Below are 17,980 nucleotides of genomic sequence, written 5' to 3' on the forward strand. Positions count from 1 at the left end.
GTTTTCCTGAGTTGAATATTTGCAGGACTTGTCTTTACTATCTAAAGAATTAATTATTTTCCTGGGAAAGATTCTTCATAAATCAATTAACATCTGAGGTGTTGAAACATATTTTGCTTCAGATTAAAATAGTTGAATATCTTTTCCCCCAGCCTAATGTCCCAATCCTCCCTCCTCTTCCATGTAAATACAAGCTTTGCCAGGTGATGTTGGAGCTCCCAACCTGACGTTCCAATGCTCCATGAGAACAGAAGCGGCTCTACTTGAATTTGGAGCTCCCACTCTGATGTCCCAGTGCTCCCAGATGCTACATGTCATTAAGTGCTGGTCCTTGTGAGTTTGGAGCTCCCAGTCTGATGTCCCAATGTTCCCTCCTCCATATCAATAGAAGAAGTCCAGTTGAGGTTGGATCTATCACTCTGATGTCCCAATGCTCCCTGATGCTATATGTCATTAAAAGCTGATCCAGGTGAGAGTGGAGCTCACAGATGGTTCTTGCAAAGCTCCCTGCTCCATGCTAACTGAAGCTGCTCCAAATGAGGATGGATCTTGCATTCGGATGTGCCAATGCTCCCTGCTGCTCCATGTCAACAGAAGCTGCTCCAGGTGTGGTTGGAACTCCCAGACTGATGTCACAATGCTCCCTGGTCCACGTCAAAAGACGCTGCTCCAGATGAAGTGGGAGCTCCCATCCCTGGCAGCAATACCATCATAGAAATACTGCCCACTGAACATTTCTACCACTGGAGCCATTGGTGGAATATCTGCATCATGAGAACCTAATATTATTTTTAGTCACCACCGAATCATTATTTCCAAAAGTCATTCTTTCTTAAACCTTATTTAGCCTGTGCATACTGCAGTGAAGCCGAAGTAAGATAATGGTGCTAATTGATGTCAGCTGAATAAAAATTACATCCTATTTTTCATGTTGAGTAACTGCGACTTAGCAAGGACAATGTCTATATTGAAATCACACTTTTATTCCAGGTGAGAGAATGTGGTTTGCATAATTTAAAATGAACTTATTCACTGTTTAAAATGATCAAATAGATCTCAATTTCAAAACAAAATTCGTAACGTTGTCATCCATCTTGAAATGTGGTGTCTTCTTCTTTCAACCAGACGGGTATAATAACGAAAAGTCTATTAATGATATGCGTATAAAGACACTTTAAATCGAAAGATTTGTGAAGATTTGTAGCTCAGGTTGAAGTTTAGGATGTAGGTTTGCTCGCTGAGCTGTAGGTTTGATATCCAGACGTTTCATTATCTGGATCCGTAACATCATCAGTGGCGACCTCCAAGTGAAGCGAAGCTGTTGTCTCTTGCTTTCTATTTACATCTTTCTCCTGGATGGGGTTCCTGGGGTTTGTGGTGATGTCATTTCCTGTTCGTTTTCTGCGGGGTTGATGGCATTTAGATCTATGTGTTTGTTTATGGCGTTGTGGTTGGAGTGCCAGGCCTCTGGGAATTCTCTGGCATGTCTTTGCTTAGACTGTCCCAGGATCAATGTATTGCCCAAGTCGAACCGGACTATCAAAAATCCATAAACGAGGAGCCCCCCTCAGACCCATAGTCTCTTTACCCAGAACACCAACTTACAGACGGGCCAAAGAACTACACGCAAGACTGAAATGCCTCATAGAAGAGTCACAGCACTCCATCCACTCCACCCAGGAATTCCTAAAAATCATCAAAAACACCAAAATAGAGGAAGAAGAAGCAATGATCTCATTCGACATAACAGCACTGTTCACCTCCATCAACATCGGCCTGGCAAACGAAACACTTACCACACTTTTAGAAGAGACTATCACTAACGCACCAACAACCATTAATCACATTACCAACGAAAACATAATGAAGCTCGTGGACCTGTACCTCACCACCGACTTCACTTTCAACAACATATCTACAAACAAACCAACGGCACACCCATTAGATCTCCGGTATCAGGATTCATAGCAGAGGCGGTAATGCAAAGACTAGAACAAACAGCCCTACCAACAATCAAACCAAAAATCTGGGTCGGCTATGTAGATGACACCTTTGTCATCACAAAACAAAACAAGATAGTAAAGACATTTAACATCATCAACAACACCCTCACAGGCATAAATTTTACGAAGGAGGATGAAACCGGAAACAACCTCGCATTCTTGGACGTCACAGTAGAAAGAAAGGACAATGGAGAACTACAAACCTGCGTATACAGAAAACCGACAAACACTGACCAAATACTTAACTACATCAGCAACCATCCCAACACACACAAACGAAGCTGTGTCAGAACACTATTCCAACGAGCTACCACACACTGCAGCACAGACGAATTTCGGAAAACAGACGAGAACCACCTATACAACGTAATCGAGAAGAACAGATACTCAAAAAATACCACGACAAGCAGGCCAAACACAGTCAGAAACACTAACCACCTTACCATACATCAAAGAAGTTTCAGAAATGACAGTCAGACTACTAAGACCCCTCGGAATCCTAGTAGTACACAAACCCACCAACACACTCAAACAAAAACTAACAAACTTAAAAGACACAGTTCAACACGTGGACAAAACCAACGTCATCTACAAAGTTCCATGCAAGGACTGCCACCAATACTACGTAAGACAAACTGGAAGAAAGTTAGCCACCAGGATACACGAACACCAGCTAGCCACAAAAAGCCACGACCTTCTCTCCTTCGTAGTCATACATACGGATTAAAAATATCACTATTTCGACTGGGACAACACATCTATCCTGGAACAGGCTAAGCAAAGACACGCCAGAGAATTCCTAGAGGTCTGGCACTCCAACCACATTGCCATAAACAAACACTTAGATCTAGATGCCATCTATCAACCCCTCAGAAAACGAACAGGAAATGACATCACCACAAACCCCAGGAACCCCATCGAGGAGAAAGATATAAGTAGAAAGCAGGAGACGACAGCTTCGCTTCACTTGGAGGTCGCCACTGATGATGATGTTACCTAGCCAAGTAAAGAAACGTCTGGATATCAAAGCTACAGCTCTGCGAGCAAACCTACATCCTACATTTTAAATCATTTTTCATGTTTATGTTGCATGAATCTGCGGTTATTGATCCACAGTTTTGTTTCACTCCCGATAGGTAACATGCTGATTTCTCCAGTTGTTCATAGTTCAATGTGATGCATCCAGTGGTTGCATAACCAGATGGAGCTTGCTTCCCACATCTTGTGTTTATCTGTACCTTATGTCCAGCATTCATCAATGGCGAGAGCGAGACCAATGTGTAAGTCTCTCCGTGCCCATGCACGGCACACACAGCAGCAATTCTCCACTGTGCATTTACAGCCAGTTCTCAGTGCCCCTAAACCCACGCCCTGCCCCTTTGAAATATCACCATTATTTTGTGCTGTCTCGCTGTGCTCTTCTCACCAGGATGAATTACTTCTCCTCAACCTCCTCCAGATTTCATCTGGCAAAACATTCATTAAGATCCCTTTGCATAAACATGCACTTCGCAGCTCTCAGTATTTGATTTTCCTGGATGTCTTTCATACGAAAAAACGTTAACAGCAACTTGACTTGAAAAAAGAAAATCGCGCTCCTTTTCATTATCCCAATGCAACCGACGTTGCAATGTAGTCTATTCAACAGGCTCAAACTGTTCTTTGAGATTTTTGTCACAGCGGCAATGCAGATAAAATAACTATTAGAATCCCAGTTTCCATTAGACAGCTGTGATCATCTGAAAACCGGTGATAACAGCAACGAGAGTGGGATTCGAACCCACGCGTGCAGAGCACAATGGATTAGCAGTCCATCGCCTTAACCTCTCGGCCACCTCGTCACAGATGCACACAAAGCTATGACCTTATGAATAATTGAATTTCGTAAATCATGCAGAGCAGCAGATATTTCTCCCTGGTGTTGGTGAAATGAGAAATAACAAAGTACGGTTCCAAGACTATGGTCTGACCCCTGGGTTGTGGGGCAAGTGCACTCCCACTGTCACACTATGCACATAAAGATCTGAACAAATGTGAGGAAATGAATATGTAACAAGGTCTGTTCAATTCTGTGAAGATTTGAAGTCAATGGAATGAAGAACCCGAGACAGCAGGAGGTTTTCTTTCAATAAAGAGTTGGATAGAACTCTGAAGGATCGTGGAGTCAAGGGTTATGGGACGAAGGCAGGAACAGGATACAGATTGAGGATGTTCAGCCATGATCATAATGAATGGTGGTGCTGGCCCGAAGGGCAGAATGGCCTACTCCTGCACCTGCTGTCTATTGTCTATTAAATTGCCTGTGAGGAATTGTTTTCCAGACTGGAGGAGAGTGCATAGTGCTCAAAGCCATTATTTGGAACACCTAACTTCCGCTCAGATGTTTTTGACACTCACTTGTGTACAGGACAGACAATTTCAAAATCCAAAATAAGGCTAAACTGACAATTGAACTCAACAGTGCAAAAACCATGATCTGTATCATTTTCCTGGGCGTGCGACACCAAGTCACTGTATGATCACAGCAACACAGTGAGCAAGTGTCAGAAGGAAAATGAGTGCAGTGCCAGAGCGCATGCTGGGAGCAGCAGGTGACAGACGGGGAGGTGCATTTCCCACAACAGGAACACTTCCCAAACAGCAGACTGCGGTGGAAGGATTCAGTGGGGGTTTACACTATTAAGTTCGATGACAGAGACACAATGGAGACCTGTCATTGAGTCTGTTCAAGATGAAGATTTTAAGATTTCTACAGATGCAAAACAAAATAAAAAGCTCATGGGTTAGTGAAGGAAAAAGACGAAATTGTACATTTCATCAATCTACCCATCTTTACAATGAGGAACTCACCACTTTCCTCACACGGGGACAGAACCACTGGTGAAGATGATCATATCATCCCCGTTCCTAGCCATGGAATCAGAGAAAGTGGGTTTCCCAAACGTTAAGGTAAAACCAGGAATGTGGAGGAAAGCATTAATGTGTTGCTCCTGAGCTGAAAGTGACCAATGCACGGTAACTCTGTTCCAGTATGGTGGGGTGTGCTGTGCCGAAGTTTTAATTTTGAGCCTCAAATGGAGCAACTTCAATTTATCGCCGGGTTGAGGGATACAGACAGAAGGTGATATTGAGCAAAGCCAAGTTTATGGGAAAATACCCGTGTTTGTGGATTGAGAAACGACCTTTTCTGGATAATGACTTTTTGATCAACAAACATCCTGCAAGTACCGAAAACGTGAACTAACATGTGTGGAGAGAGAGCCGAAGGTGATATTTCAGCAGATGGATAACGTTTCCCAAGTGCACTGCGTTAAATTCAGGGAAAATAGATGTTGAACTGGTTTCATGTTACATAGTTTTTTTGTAAACTCACAAACGTTATTGCAATAATAAAAACAGAAATCACATAGGACCGTTTGAATATTGTATTGAACTGAATTTTGGTCTGAACATATTTCATCTTAAATGGCATGCTGCAGAGATGTACAGAGGGTGAACAACACAAAAGGACAGAGTCTTCTTGGTGGATTTCTTGGGTGGAGTTAAGAATGTAAGAAATGTACATAACATCATGTGAATGTGGTCAAATCTTTAAAGTAGATGTTGCGTCTCCAAGTGACGATTCAATTCCTACTCATTAGGATATCACTTCTATCTGCAGATATTTTACGACATCAGATCCATTTACAGAGTTTCACCAAGAATAATACGCCACACCTTACCAATCCATGAACTTGTTATACTCAGCCTTATTCAGTTGTACGTGTTCATCAAATGTCTTTGTATCTGAAGTAAACAAATTCGAAATTGTTACGCAATCACACTGACTTTCACTCAATGATAAATTCTCTCCTTGTACGTTTGTTCGTGTATCTTTTAAAACACTCTGAAGTCAGCTTCTACGTTTTATTTCTGGAAATTCGTTCACGATTTAAATAACTCTATTGAGTGGAAGAAACTCTCATCCAAACTTTTCTTAATCATTCACTAATGGTTTTCAAGCTCTAACGAAAGTTATTGATTCACTGGAAAGAGGGAATGTCCCCAATTTATTCATTCAAACCTCGCGTTATGTGAAAATCTCATTTGTTTACATCAAACTTGCGTGTTTCTGCTTCAGCATTTCCAAATCTCGTGAATAAACTCCTTCATTTTTTCTTTAATCCCGTTTATATCCTTTCTGATAATTTTATGTCTCAGAAAACAACGTCACTTAGCTTTGTAACATGTTGCTATCCAGGAAACAGTGTCTGTGCCCTTTCTAACTTCTTGACATGTTTTTGGTGGATAATGAGGACAAGGATTACACACAATGATCCCACTGAGTATGACCAAAAGATTTTGCAGTTACACTATGAACTCTTTGCTTTTTAAATATGACGCCTCTATTTATAAACTCCAATAAGGTAAATTACTATCTATCCAGTTCATGAACATCGTCTCCATGGAGACGAAAATTTTCTATCACTTCCTTTATTTTTCCACAGAATGTCTGAAAGGTTTGTAAGGCCAACATCTCGAAATCCCCGTGTCCGGAGTCAGTCTCAGCTATTTCTAAAGGCGACTGAAGTTGAAATACTTCACAGTGTGTCTCCCGTCATTCCAGTGCAGACTGGTTCTGGACAGTAAATGCCATCACCAAAGGCCACCGTGGATCTGAAATCAACAGTTTTCACAGAGTAATGGTTGTAGCTATTGTGTGTCGTATGTCAGTGTTCTTGTTCAATTTGTTCATCATTTCATGTGTCCCTGTAATGAATTCTACTGAATGATTAATTTGTGCGTGGAGACATTCCCTTCACCACTCATTCGAAACTCCATGGAACAGTGAAAGATTTTACTCATACGCTTCCTGAGGACAGTCCTGCCATTACTGGGATGAATCAGTGAACATTCCCCACGTATCCTCGAAGGCAAGGATTTCCTTTTCCATTTTAGGAGACCATTACAGCGCTGAGTCTCATGTGTGCATTCATTAAAACCAAAACAGTTACAGCAAGTCTTTAAAACTAAGATTTTGCAATCTGTTGGAATTGGTTGTCCCAAAAATTACATTTCATATTATGGTATGTTTGCAGATGAAGGCACTTTCTTCATCTTGAGCAACTATATTTCAGTTTTGTCAAGAAATTATCATTCGTTGTTCTCTCTTTCCCTTTTACTTTCCCGTTTTATATCCCGTATTTTATCAGTTTATCTTAAGTTTTCAATAATTTCAACCAATCCAAGGGAATGCCACAATTTTGTCAATTTATATGCAGTGCCGCTGTAGGGCGCAGTGACGAAGTAGAAAGGCATTCGTCACGTGAACCAAATAAAAGAAGCCACCTGGTGGAATCTGGCCGTTCCATCACAGTCATATTTAAAACAATTAACGTAATCTTTCGCAAAATAATATTTGCAGTAAATAAGAAAACAAAAATGAAAAAAATTGCTGATGTTGAAAATCAAACAAAAACAGACGTTGCTGGAACATTTCAGGACGTCTGGCAGCATCTGTGGAGAGACGGACCCAATGGATGTGAAACGTTAACTGTGATTCATCTGCACAGATGCTGCCAGCACACCTGTGATTTTGCAGCAATTTCTGTTTTTGTTTCAGATTGGCAGATTTTGTCGCAGTTCAGGAGAACAGTGCTCATTAGAATCAAACAGACAGCATGGACCTGGTAGTGTGAAATGAGACCGTAATAATGAATGAGTGGAGAGTGTTGTACTGGAAAAGCACAGCAGGTCAGGCAACATCCGAGGAGCAGGAGAATGAACGATTTAGGCATAAGCCATTCATCAGGAATTAGACTTGTGAGTCGGGCAGAGGAACAAAGCTGAAGCCAGGTGCCAACTCGCAGGCACCTCCTCCTACAGACCACGATCACAAACTCTCCTCCCCTCACCAAACCATCATCTCCCAGACCATCCACAATCTCATCACCTCTGGGCATCTCCCATCCACAACCTTCAACCTCATTGTCCGTGAACCACGCACTCTCCGATTCTACCTCCTTCCTATGATTCACAAACCTGACTGCCCCAGTCGACCTATTGTCTCATCCTGAGCCTGTCCCATCCGAATAATCTCTTCCTACCTCGACACAATCCTCTCTCCACAGTTCAGGAAATGCCCACTTACATTCGTGACAGCCCCATGCACTTCACCTCCTCCAAGAATTTCGTTTTCCCGGCCCTCATCGCATCATCTTCACCATGGACATCCAGTCCCTATACAAATCCATATGTCATGTCAGAATTCTGGAAGCTTTCCTTTTCTTATTCTCACACCATCCCAACCAGTACCTTTCCACCGACATCCTCATCCACCTGGCTGAACTGGTCCTCACAATCAACAACTTCTCTTTCCAATTCCCCTACTTCCTCCATCAAAACTGGTAGCCGTGGGCACCCGCATAGGACCTAGCTATGTCTGTCTGTTTGTCAGATACACGGAACTGTCCATCTTTCGCAATTACACAGGCACCATCCTCCACCTGTTCCTCCGCTACGTTGATGAATGTTTGGGACCACTTGGTGCTCCAACGAGGTGGTTGAATTGCTCAACAACTTTACCAACACCTTCCACTCCGACCTCAAATTTATCCGGATCATCTTGGCAACTTCCCTCACCCTCCTGGACCTCTCCATCTCCGACACTGGCGACTGACTAATTACAGACATAGACTACAAGCCCACCGACTCCCACATGTATCTCGACTACATCTCCTCCAACCCTATCTCGTGTAAGAACGCCATTCCTTATTCCCACTTCCTCCACCTCCAGCAGATCTGTTCCCAGGATGACCAATTACACCTCAGAAAGAGCCAGTTGGTCTCCTTCTTCCACGATCACAACTTGCTTTCCCACGTGGTTGACTGCGCCCTCGAGTTCATCACCTCCATTTCACACACCACCACCCTTGAAGCCACGCCTCTCAACGCAACAAGGACAGAACCACCTGGTGCTCACCTTACATCCCATCAAACTCCGCATAAACGCATCATATTCTGCCACTGATGCCACCTTCAAACCGACACCACCATCAGAGATATATTTCGCTGCCAGGCCCTGCCAACATTCTGTAAAGACCATTCCCTCCATGACCTCCTCTTCAGGTCCACATATCCCCCCACCAGCCCATAACCCTCTCCTGGCACCTTTCACTGCTATCAAAGGACGGGTGAAACTAGCACCGACACCACTCCCCTCACCTCAGCCAAGGCCCGAATGGATCATTTCCACATCCAGTAGAAATTCACCTGTACAGCTACCAATGTCATCTACTGAATCCGTTGCATCCAGTGTGGTCTCCTCTACATCAGGGAGACAGGAAACCTTCATGCAGATCATTTCATAGAACATCTCTGGGACACCCACACCCACCAACTTCACCATCCCGTGGTTGAACACTTCAACTCCCCCTCCTACCCCAACAAAAACATACAGGTCTTGGACCTCTTCCACTGCCAAACCATGAGCATCCAACGCCTGGAGGAGGGACGCCACACATTCCGGCTTGGGACCCTAACACCACACGTGATAAATGTGAATTTGAACAGTTACCTCATTTCCCCTCCCCCAAGCACAAGCCTTCAACTCGCCAACGCCCTCTCGAGCCATTCCATCACTGCTATATCTGACCTATTTTCTTCTCCCTCCTATTCATCCATCTATTGCTTTCCAGCTATTTCCCCTCAACCCCACACCACTTCCATTTATCTCTCAGCCCGACTCCCAAGCTATATTCCAGATGAAGGGCTTAAGCCTGAAACCTGAATTCTTCTGCTCCTCGGATGCTACCTGATCTGCTGTGCTTTTTCCAGCATCACACTACCAACTCTGATCTCCAGCATCTGCAGTCCTAACTTTATCCTTGGAATTATCAATGACCTTAGAGTGAATATATCCCTCGATTGCAGTGATCACAGTGTGACTGAGTTTTCCATTTATTTTGGGTGAGGGCAGGCTGGATCTGAGACGAGCGCTTAACATCTAAACAACGAGAATGGTATCAGACAGCGAAGTTAGGGCGGGCTGAAGTGAAGTGGAACATTCTGTCAGAAGATGGGTGACAACTGTCCCACATCACCCAGACTGTAAAAGACATGCAGAAAGAGAAAATCAACTTCAGTGCAGGCACAATGACAGGTAAAGTGGAAAGGAGACAATACAACACACTGAGGTGCAGTGGAATTATATATGCAAAAGGATTCGATATATAAGCTACACCTTTACATATGGACTGCTCTCACGTTTGAAAAAGGAATTTCCTGCAGTATAACGGCGATATCTGCCTGTGACATCACAATGTTGAGAGACACTGACGTAGTTTCTTCTGTAGCAGCGTGGCCTAGTAAAACCATGATCGTCCCATTAACCAGAATTCAATACTTCAAAGCTCTCCTCTGCGCTGTACAACTTATTTGCTGCTCCTTTAGTCAGATCTCAATCGCTTCACTGTGTATCTTCTTCTGCTTCCTGCTTCACGGAAACACGTGAAACGTGAACAAATCCACTTTCCACTTTCACCAATCTTTGGCAACTCCCGAGTTGGCACAGGTACGAGTGACCGATTGGCCTTCTCGAGCGTTCTCACTCTGGTATGATCTGAATGATAAAGTGGACTGTTTCTGATCTGCAGAATGTCCCCAAGCGGGACGGTGCTGCGTATCCCATCCCCGTGGACTGAGCTGTCTCTATAGGCAGAGTATTCAGCCATGTCCCTCCACTTGCAGGCATTATGACGGGATGTAAGTGCGGATATGTTCTGAAGCTTCCTCTCACGGGCACAGCCAGGTGCAAGAGCACCGCTGGACCTTAGCAACTTTGATTGTGAACTTGCTCCAAATATCATTCATTTAAGAGAGAGAGAAAGGTTCTGAGCTGGTGGGAAAGACAGAAATGGGCTGTGGACTCTCTTCCCTCAGTAAAATTCAAATCAGTGCATTTTTGTGCAGCCCATTTGATATTGTGGATTAAGGGACATATTTCCCGATTGCTGGGCTAGAGTTCTGGCCACATTAATAAACTTGAATTTAAGTGATTTTGTATCTTATTATGCATTCTTATCATTTTACAATTTAAACTGAAATACAATTTACTTATGTTTAACATTCTTATATCTTTAGTATTCATGAAAACTGTGCAACGTCCTCGGATGTAAGAATGGTGAAGATTGATGATGAGTGCAGTATGTTTCATGTTTTCTGTATAAACTTCAGAAGGAAGTTAGTGAAGTGTCTTTGAATCAAATTCTCTGCCGAACTGAAGCCAACCGAATGCAAAGCCCTGTGACAGTGATAATGTAACATTGTCTGTAAACAGGGAAGTGACCCACGGAAATGCAGCTTTCAATCAAGTCAAATTTGCAAAACATTTTTCTCTGTCCCCTTCCTGAGCCTGGTGTTCCAATAGTCACAGGTCACTTGCTCCTCCTCTGCCTTAACCTTAATTTCAGGATTGCAACAAAACTAGAACAGGTTGGTCGAAGGTCCCAGAGGTACGAATAGCGCACGTTACAGGTTGGCGCTCTGCTGCTCCCGTGGAACTATTCATCATCACTTCACATCGTGTGAAATGCTGCAGCTGTAATTTCAATTATTATCTGAAGCTGCTTTTCCTGATGTTGATCAGGGATCATTGGTGCAACAGACTGAAGTGAATTTGAAAAATAACCTCTAATAAAGCAGCATTTATTGTAAATCTCCAGTTTCTGATTTGTGGGATTATACTGTATTTGGGAAATGTGTCAAGTATCAGCAGGAAAGCTGTTCATATTCCACAGGCGATTATCCATCTGTGGATCAAGAAACAGAGGTAATGTTTTAGCATGATGACATTTTTCAAATCTTTGACCCTCCACTATATACCATTCTTGGAAAGGCTGTTAAACTCGTTTCATATTATCCCATTTCTTACAAACTCGCACAGCTCATTAAACTGTTCGAAAGGAATTAGATTTATCTCTTTGGGTAGATTGAATGTTGTTCGTGAATCTGGGAAAGTCAGAACAAATTGTTTTGCTGTTGTGCAGACAGAGCGTTCATACAGGAATAAGGACGAGTCTTTTTGAGGGGTTTTTTGTGCGGAGATCAGTGAGTATTAAATGGATTCAGTTCCGTTCCTGGTCATTGTGACCAAATGTTCAAGGCAACAGATGGCAATGATGATGATGCTTGACATCTACAGGGTCATTCCTCCTCATTAGAATCACCATTGTATTACAGATCAGGTGGGTAGGAGTGATGATGATCCTTATGGCAACCTGAGACAGTGCGACAATTAATCCCACATTGTTAGTCTCACTCTATACCATAAACCAGTTAGCCAGCGGAGTGAGCTAACTGGCTTCCATTTACTGTAAAGCTATAACAAACAGATCAGTATATTTACAATTTGTAGTAGTTCACATAGAACCAGCCGCGACACCTTTCAACACCACCAGCTCTTCTTATACTTAACTTCTTCAGTTGCAGTTGTTATGCAATTTCTTTCCAATGAAAGCTAAACAATTCGTGAGTGTGTCACTTTTGCATCCCCATCCAAGCAGCGCAGAATCCCTGTCCCTGTTAAATTCGCTCCTTGTGTGTCCGCATGTGGCTTTTCAAATATTCTGGAAACAGCTTCTAATTTTTTCTTTCTGTAAAATCATCTCCGATTTCAATAACTCTCAGAATAGAAAGTACCTGCTGTAAACTTCTTTGTCGTTCCTCTCTGGTTTTGAAGCTCTAACCTTTAGTTATACACTCACCTCAATGAGGGAATTTGCCTCCTATTTACCCTTACCTCAACCTGACATCTGCTAAAAAACCTCCATTAGGATACGACTCAGTCATCCCTGATTTTTTCCGCTTATTCTTCATCTATCCCACCATCCCATTAATCTCCTTAATTTCTTATCTCTTGGCTTTATCTCCCAGTAAATCTAATTTCCGTTATCTCGAACGATTTTGTATCTAGGGAACTCTCACCATATCCTTCCTGACCATATTCCAATCCCCAACCCCCATGTATCTCATCATATCTATATATCCCAGTAAATTTCGTCCTCACAAATGATGTTGGGTCTAATTCAACGCATGAACATTTACCACTATGCTTTGCAATCTCATTGCGGTTCAGGAAAGATGTGGGCTATTTCACTGACAGCTGAATCGGTTGGCTGCAGCAACATTGGGTCCATTTGCAGTCACATAGGTGAAAGTTGTATTCATTTTTAATTTCTTCTCAACGTGTGCTGAAGTAACACAGTGAGGAATCAATTAATATGATAAGACATACATAAGGGGGCGTGTTAAATCTGAGGTTATGAGATCAGGGTCGTTTGAATAAATTAGACCAGAGATTGTTCAAATCTCAGTCTCATGAGATTGACAGAGAGCGATGTTGAGCGTAATAGACTGTCTTGGCAAAACCCAGTGCTATGAAGTCGTGGGATATGTACTTTAAAGGGTGCTGAAATTTATGGCTAGCACAAGGAGTCCAGAACAAGGTAACAACACAACATTGGGTCAAAAAAACTAACAGCTTTGTTAGATGGATAAAAAAAAATTCGAATTCGCCTAATCAGTTTAAATTATGCCCCAATCAAGGTTTAACAATATTAAAATCAGTGAAACGATCCGACTGTTTGTGGAACAAATATCAGACATGTTGAACAGTTAACCAGAGTGGCAAAAAACAGCAAAGAGAGCAGCTAAAAGTCCAACAGATGTCGGATGCTAGTAAGATCTACGAGAGGTGACTATCTGGAGAAAGAGATTACATAGAAAAAAGCATCGACACTGACCTGGAGAGAAAATCTACAGAGGAAGATACAACGAGAGGATTCGACAACTGGCTGGTTCTTATATTTGAATATTTTTGTAAATATTAATGGGGTCCGGGTTGGGGAAGGCTCTTCAGACCAGTATTGTAGAGCAGAAGATTAAAGACAGGTTTAGAGAAAGGAGTGTAAATAGTTGTAAGTTAATAACTTTCTGTAAAATGAGGAAAGTGTGTCCAGCAGGCTAAGACAAAAGGTAGGGGGGAGGGACTTGGGGTACGGGCGTTGGAAATGCAATAGGTCGAAGGAGGTCAAGGTGATGGTGATAGGCCAGAGTCGGGTGGGGGCGGAGAGGTCAAGAAGAAGATTGCAGGTTTGGAAGGCGGTCCTGAGTTCGAGGGATTTGACTGAGACAAAGTGGGGGAGGGGAAATGAGGAAACTGGAGAAATCTGAGTTCATCACTTGTGGTTGCAGGGTTCCGAGGCTGAAGATTAGGCGCTCTTCCTCCAAACGTCGTGTTGCTATGATCTGGGGATGGAGGAGTCAAAGGACCTGCATGTTCTTGGTGGAGTGGGAGGGGGAGTTGAAGTGTTGAGCCATGGGGTGGTTGGGTTGGTTGGTCCGGGTGTCCCAGAGGTGTCCTCTGAAACGTTCCGCATGTAGGCGGCCTGTCTCCCCAATATAGAGGAGGCCACATCGGGTGCAGAGGAGTTACATTAGCAGAGGAGTTTACTCCGTTATGTAATACCAGTTTCTGTGGTTGCTGTGTTGTTTCGCTCATTTGTGTATTTTGTCTCATTAACGATTTTGAAGTTGTCCCCTCGACGCAAAAGTTCCGTGCTTTTGCACCATTCTACAAAAGATGCAGTGTGTCTAATCAACAGGGCTCCCTACAATAACACCCCACGCAGATTCAATCTATTTATCCTGGTATTGACCATTGGAAGCAGCACTGCGCACTCTCCTCGAATTTGGAAAACAATTCCCTCTATAATGTAACATTCCCGCATTCAAGGGGATTTCATTCCATCCCCTTCAATTCCTCATAGAATCCGATTCAACAAGTTTTGTCACTGAGTCATTTATTTGTTTGTGTTCAAATCATGTGACAAAGGGTCACAGTTGGAGAGTGCTGGTCCCATAAAACAGAAGACAGACCATACTCTGTGCACTGTACTCTGCTATTCTTCATTTCACTAACAGCAGGTATCTATGCTCTGCAAAGTTTTCATGCCTGTTTTAAGAAGCAAAATAAACAGTTCCTGGTTCCTAATTTTGTTGTCACACAGACCAAGATTGTAAATGATGGAAATATGCACTGGTCGAGACTGTCTGCTCTCCTAAATCCCTTTTCTCCCCAGCAGGTGGTAAGATGCTGGTCTGAATTGCTTTCTTCTGTTCCCTGTCACTCTGGGGTGCTCAGAGCTGTGAAAAAAACTCCTCCCTAAGCTGGGGGTAACGTGGTAAAGTTTATGCACATCAGGTGCAATGTGCCTGAGCGACAGGACTCGCTGCAGTAACATCCCATGTTGAGTCAGACAGCAGAGCCCTCGTTGTGAATTCGAGAAGTACACAGACACTGTTCCCGATTACTGGGAGAGATTCTCTCTTTCCCAGCATTTCTGCACTTTTCTATCTGTCTCAGATGGAATTATTTGGACAAGGTTCTGAAAAGAATATGAGTTCCTGTGCATGCAAGATCTCCCTTTTGTACAGCTTTCCAGAATTTCCATAACTCAAAATCTCCCACGAGCCCCCTACCCCGCTGCAGAAGCCCGTGTTTGATAGGGAGCTGAAGAGCGCATTCATCTTGCTCTCCCACAACACTGATTGCCAATAGAAGATGGGTTTGTCCAGCTGCCAGCGGGGGAAGGGCTGGCGCAGCCTCCTGGGAAAAGGGAGGCAGAATGGTAAGGAGCTATTGTTAAAAACTCAGTGCTGCCTTCATTCCGAAACAAAAGAAAAAGCATTTTTTAAACAAAGAGACTCACCTGATTTATAGATCACGCTTAAGGTGCGGTTATGGCTCGTTGGTCTTGGGTGTGATATATCGAGTGGGTGATGTACGTGCGAGAAGTGACACTTGAGCCCTGAAGCTTTGCATCCGGTCCCATTTTTGACTCAGAAAGTATGAGTTCGATGAGATCGAGTTCAGATCAAGATACTGAATCTTCAAGACACACACCAGCTGCTTCTTGTCGGCGGTTAGTAGACTGGGGAATGGATTCTCTAACTCCAAATGATGCTGATCCTGTTAATGTGGATCTTGCTGAGCGCATGTCCTGTGCGGAGTAACCTGAATGCCTTGTTTTTCTCATGCTGTGTTCTACATGTCCTTGATTATAATGATCTGCCTTTACCAATTGCAAAGGTTTTCACTGCACTCAGGTGCATGTGACAATCAATCAAATAAAATCAATCAAACGAACGACACAGACATTTCCTTATTGTTTGATGCCAGCACAGCGAAGGTGGGCTGTATGGCCTCACATTGCACTATTTTGTGATTCTGAGTGAAATCACAGTTAAACCAACAGAATGTGGGAAGTTGCTCACAGGTTATGTTGACACAGCTGGGACACATCTGCGCCATAGTGTATCACACGATAATAGTGAAGTCCTTCTTGAAATCATCCTCTGAGGCACATGGCATATGCCAGATTAAAAACTGAAGATCGCGGGAAACTGCTGTAGGAAGCGATAACAGAGCAACCCAGCGGGAGCATACTGGGCTCATAACCCAGAAATTAATGGACGGAAAACATGCTCTGCTCGTTGACAATTCCAGGTTTCAGTGTGTGTACTGCCCCGCCAGTGTTCCTCTATAATATAGCTTCATTCAACGTATTGCATGTTGTTTCAATTTCCTCTTCCTTTCTCTCAATGTATCTGAAATGAATATCTCATGCTGATACACCTGCCAAATTTACACAGGTGAGGAAACACGCTTGTGAATGTCTGTAAACTCTTTTCCTGTTCTCTATCTGTCTTCTCTGATTTGATTAGCAAAATTACTTGCCAGATCTGGGAATAAACTGGTGTAGGTAAGACATATCAGTTGCAGAGTGCTCTGTGCACATGACGCTCTGCATTTATTCCCCAAGCTGTTTCACACAGCAATGTCCTCCCTGTGAAATGAAAAGCCATGAATGGCAATTGGATCATCTTGTTGGAGACAGCATTACGACACATACACAGTTTCGCATTATTAGGACATACATCACCAATTATGAATAACCACAGAGATTTACAAGCGACGCAGAGTCGCAGTGGACTCGATGGGCTGAACGGCTTCTGCCGTCGCGTGAGTGACGCCACTCATTGATGCTGTCCCTCCTCCTGTTTCTGGGACAGAGTGGCTGAGGGTGAAACATTGTCTCATCTTTAACCCTCCTTCCGCGTCAGATTATCTGCAGCCTGCGGTTCAGGGCTGTGGGAATGGCTCTCAGTGAGTGAGGGTTTTACTCGGATTCTCTTCATCTCGGACAGTTGGGGCTCAGATGCTAAATGCTGCCAGATTGCAGCAAAGAAACAGATGTCGATATTAGAAAAACTTCTCTGCAGGATTGCTGTGTGAAGATGGATTCTGAACACCAAACAGTGTGCACATAAATGCCCTCACATGAATTTACCTGAAGGAAGAGTATCCGGAGTACATTTCTATATGTCCCACTATCACAACATCTTTGTCACTCTCTCAGATAAATGATATTGGGAGGATGTTCCCATTCAAACTTGCTGATTTCCAACACTTGAGGGACCTGGTTGTGCCGATGTGAGAGAGCTTTAGAGCGTATTCGCGCTTGCCTCCCCTCACACTACCTGCAGGTGGATGGAAATAGATAAATAATCTGCCGATTGACACAGCTCTGTCCAAGCGATAAACAGCAAAGTCCCGCGAACAAGGAGAGGGAATGAGTAGGTGATATTCTTGAAACTCTTTGCTGCTTCAAAATCGGAGATCAAAGTGGGATGTAGTTGGATCTGAGTGACTCTCAGATGGTTTAGTGTTGGAAATGCAAGAGTGTTTGGGGTATGATCTTCGCTTCATAGCTTGTGATCATACTGGCATGTGAGAATTCGTACTTCAAGTCGCCTTCGAGCCTTGGTTTTTTGATTTCACTTTTGCCCAGTCGCCCTATCAACTGTTAGATTTAAAAAAGTGCAAATTATGACGTTGCACCCCTTAAAATAACTTTGTGTTTTGGGGTCAGAAGTGT

At 43.3% G+C, this 17,980-nt stretch overlaps 1 non-coding gene across 1 annotated transcript; it reads right to left on the reverse strand.

The window, feature by feature from the left end:
* Window positions 1-3,762: 3,762 nt before the first annotated feature.
* Window positions 3,763-3,844, reverse strand: trnas-gcu (transfer RNA serine (anticodon GCU)). Its single transcript has one exon. It is a non-coding gene; the product is annotated as a tRNA-Ser (tRNA).
* Between the last annotated feature and the right edge of the window lie 14,136 nt (window positions 3,845-17,980).

Source organism: Chiloscyllium punctatum, chromosome 23, assembly GCF_047496795.1.
Source record: "Chiloscyllium punctatum isolate Juve2018m chromosome 23, sChiPun1.3, whole genome shotgun sequence".
In the NCBI taxonomy this organism is placed as follows: domain Eukaryota; kingdom Metazoa; phylum Chordata; class Chondrichthyes; order Orectolobiformes; family Hemiscylliidae; genus Chiloscyllium; species Chiloscyllium punctatum.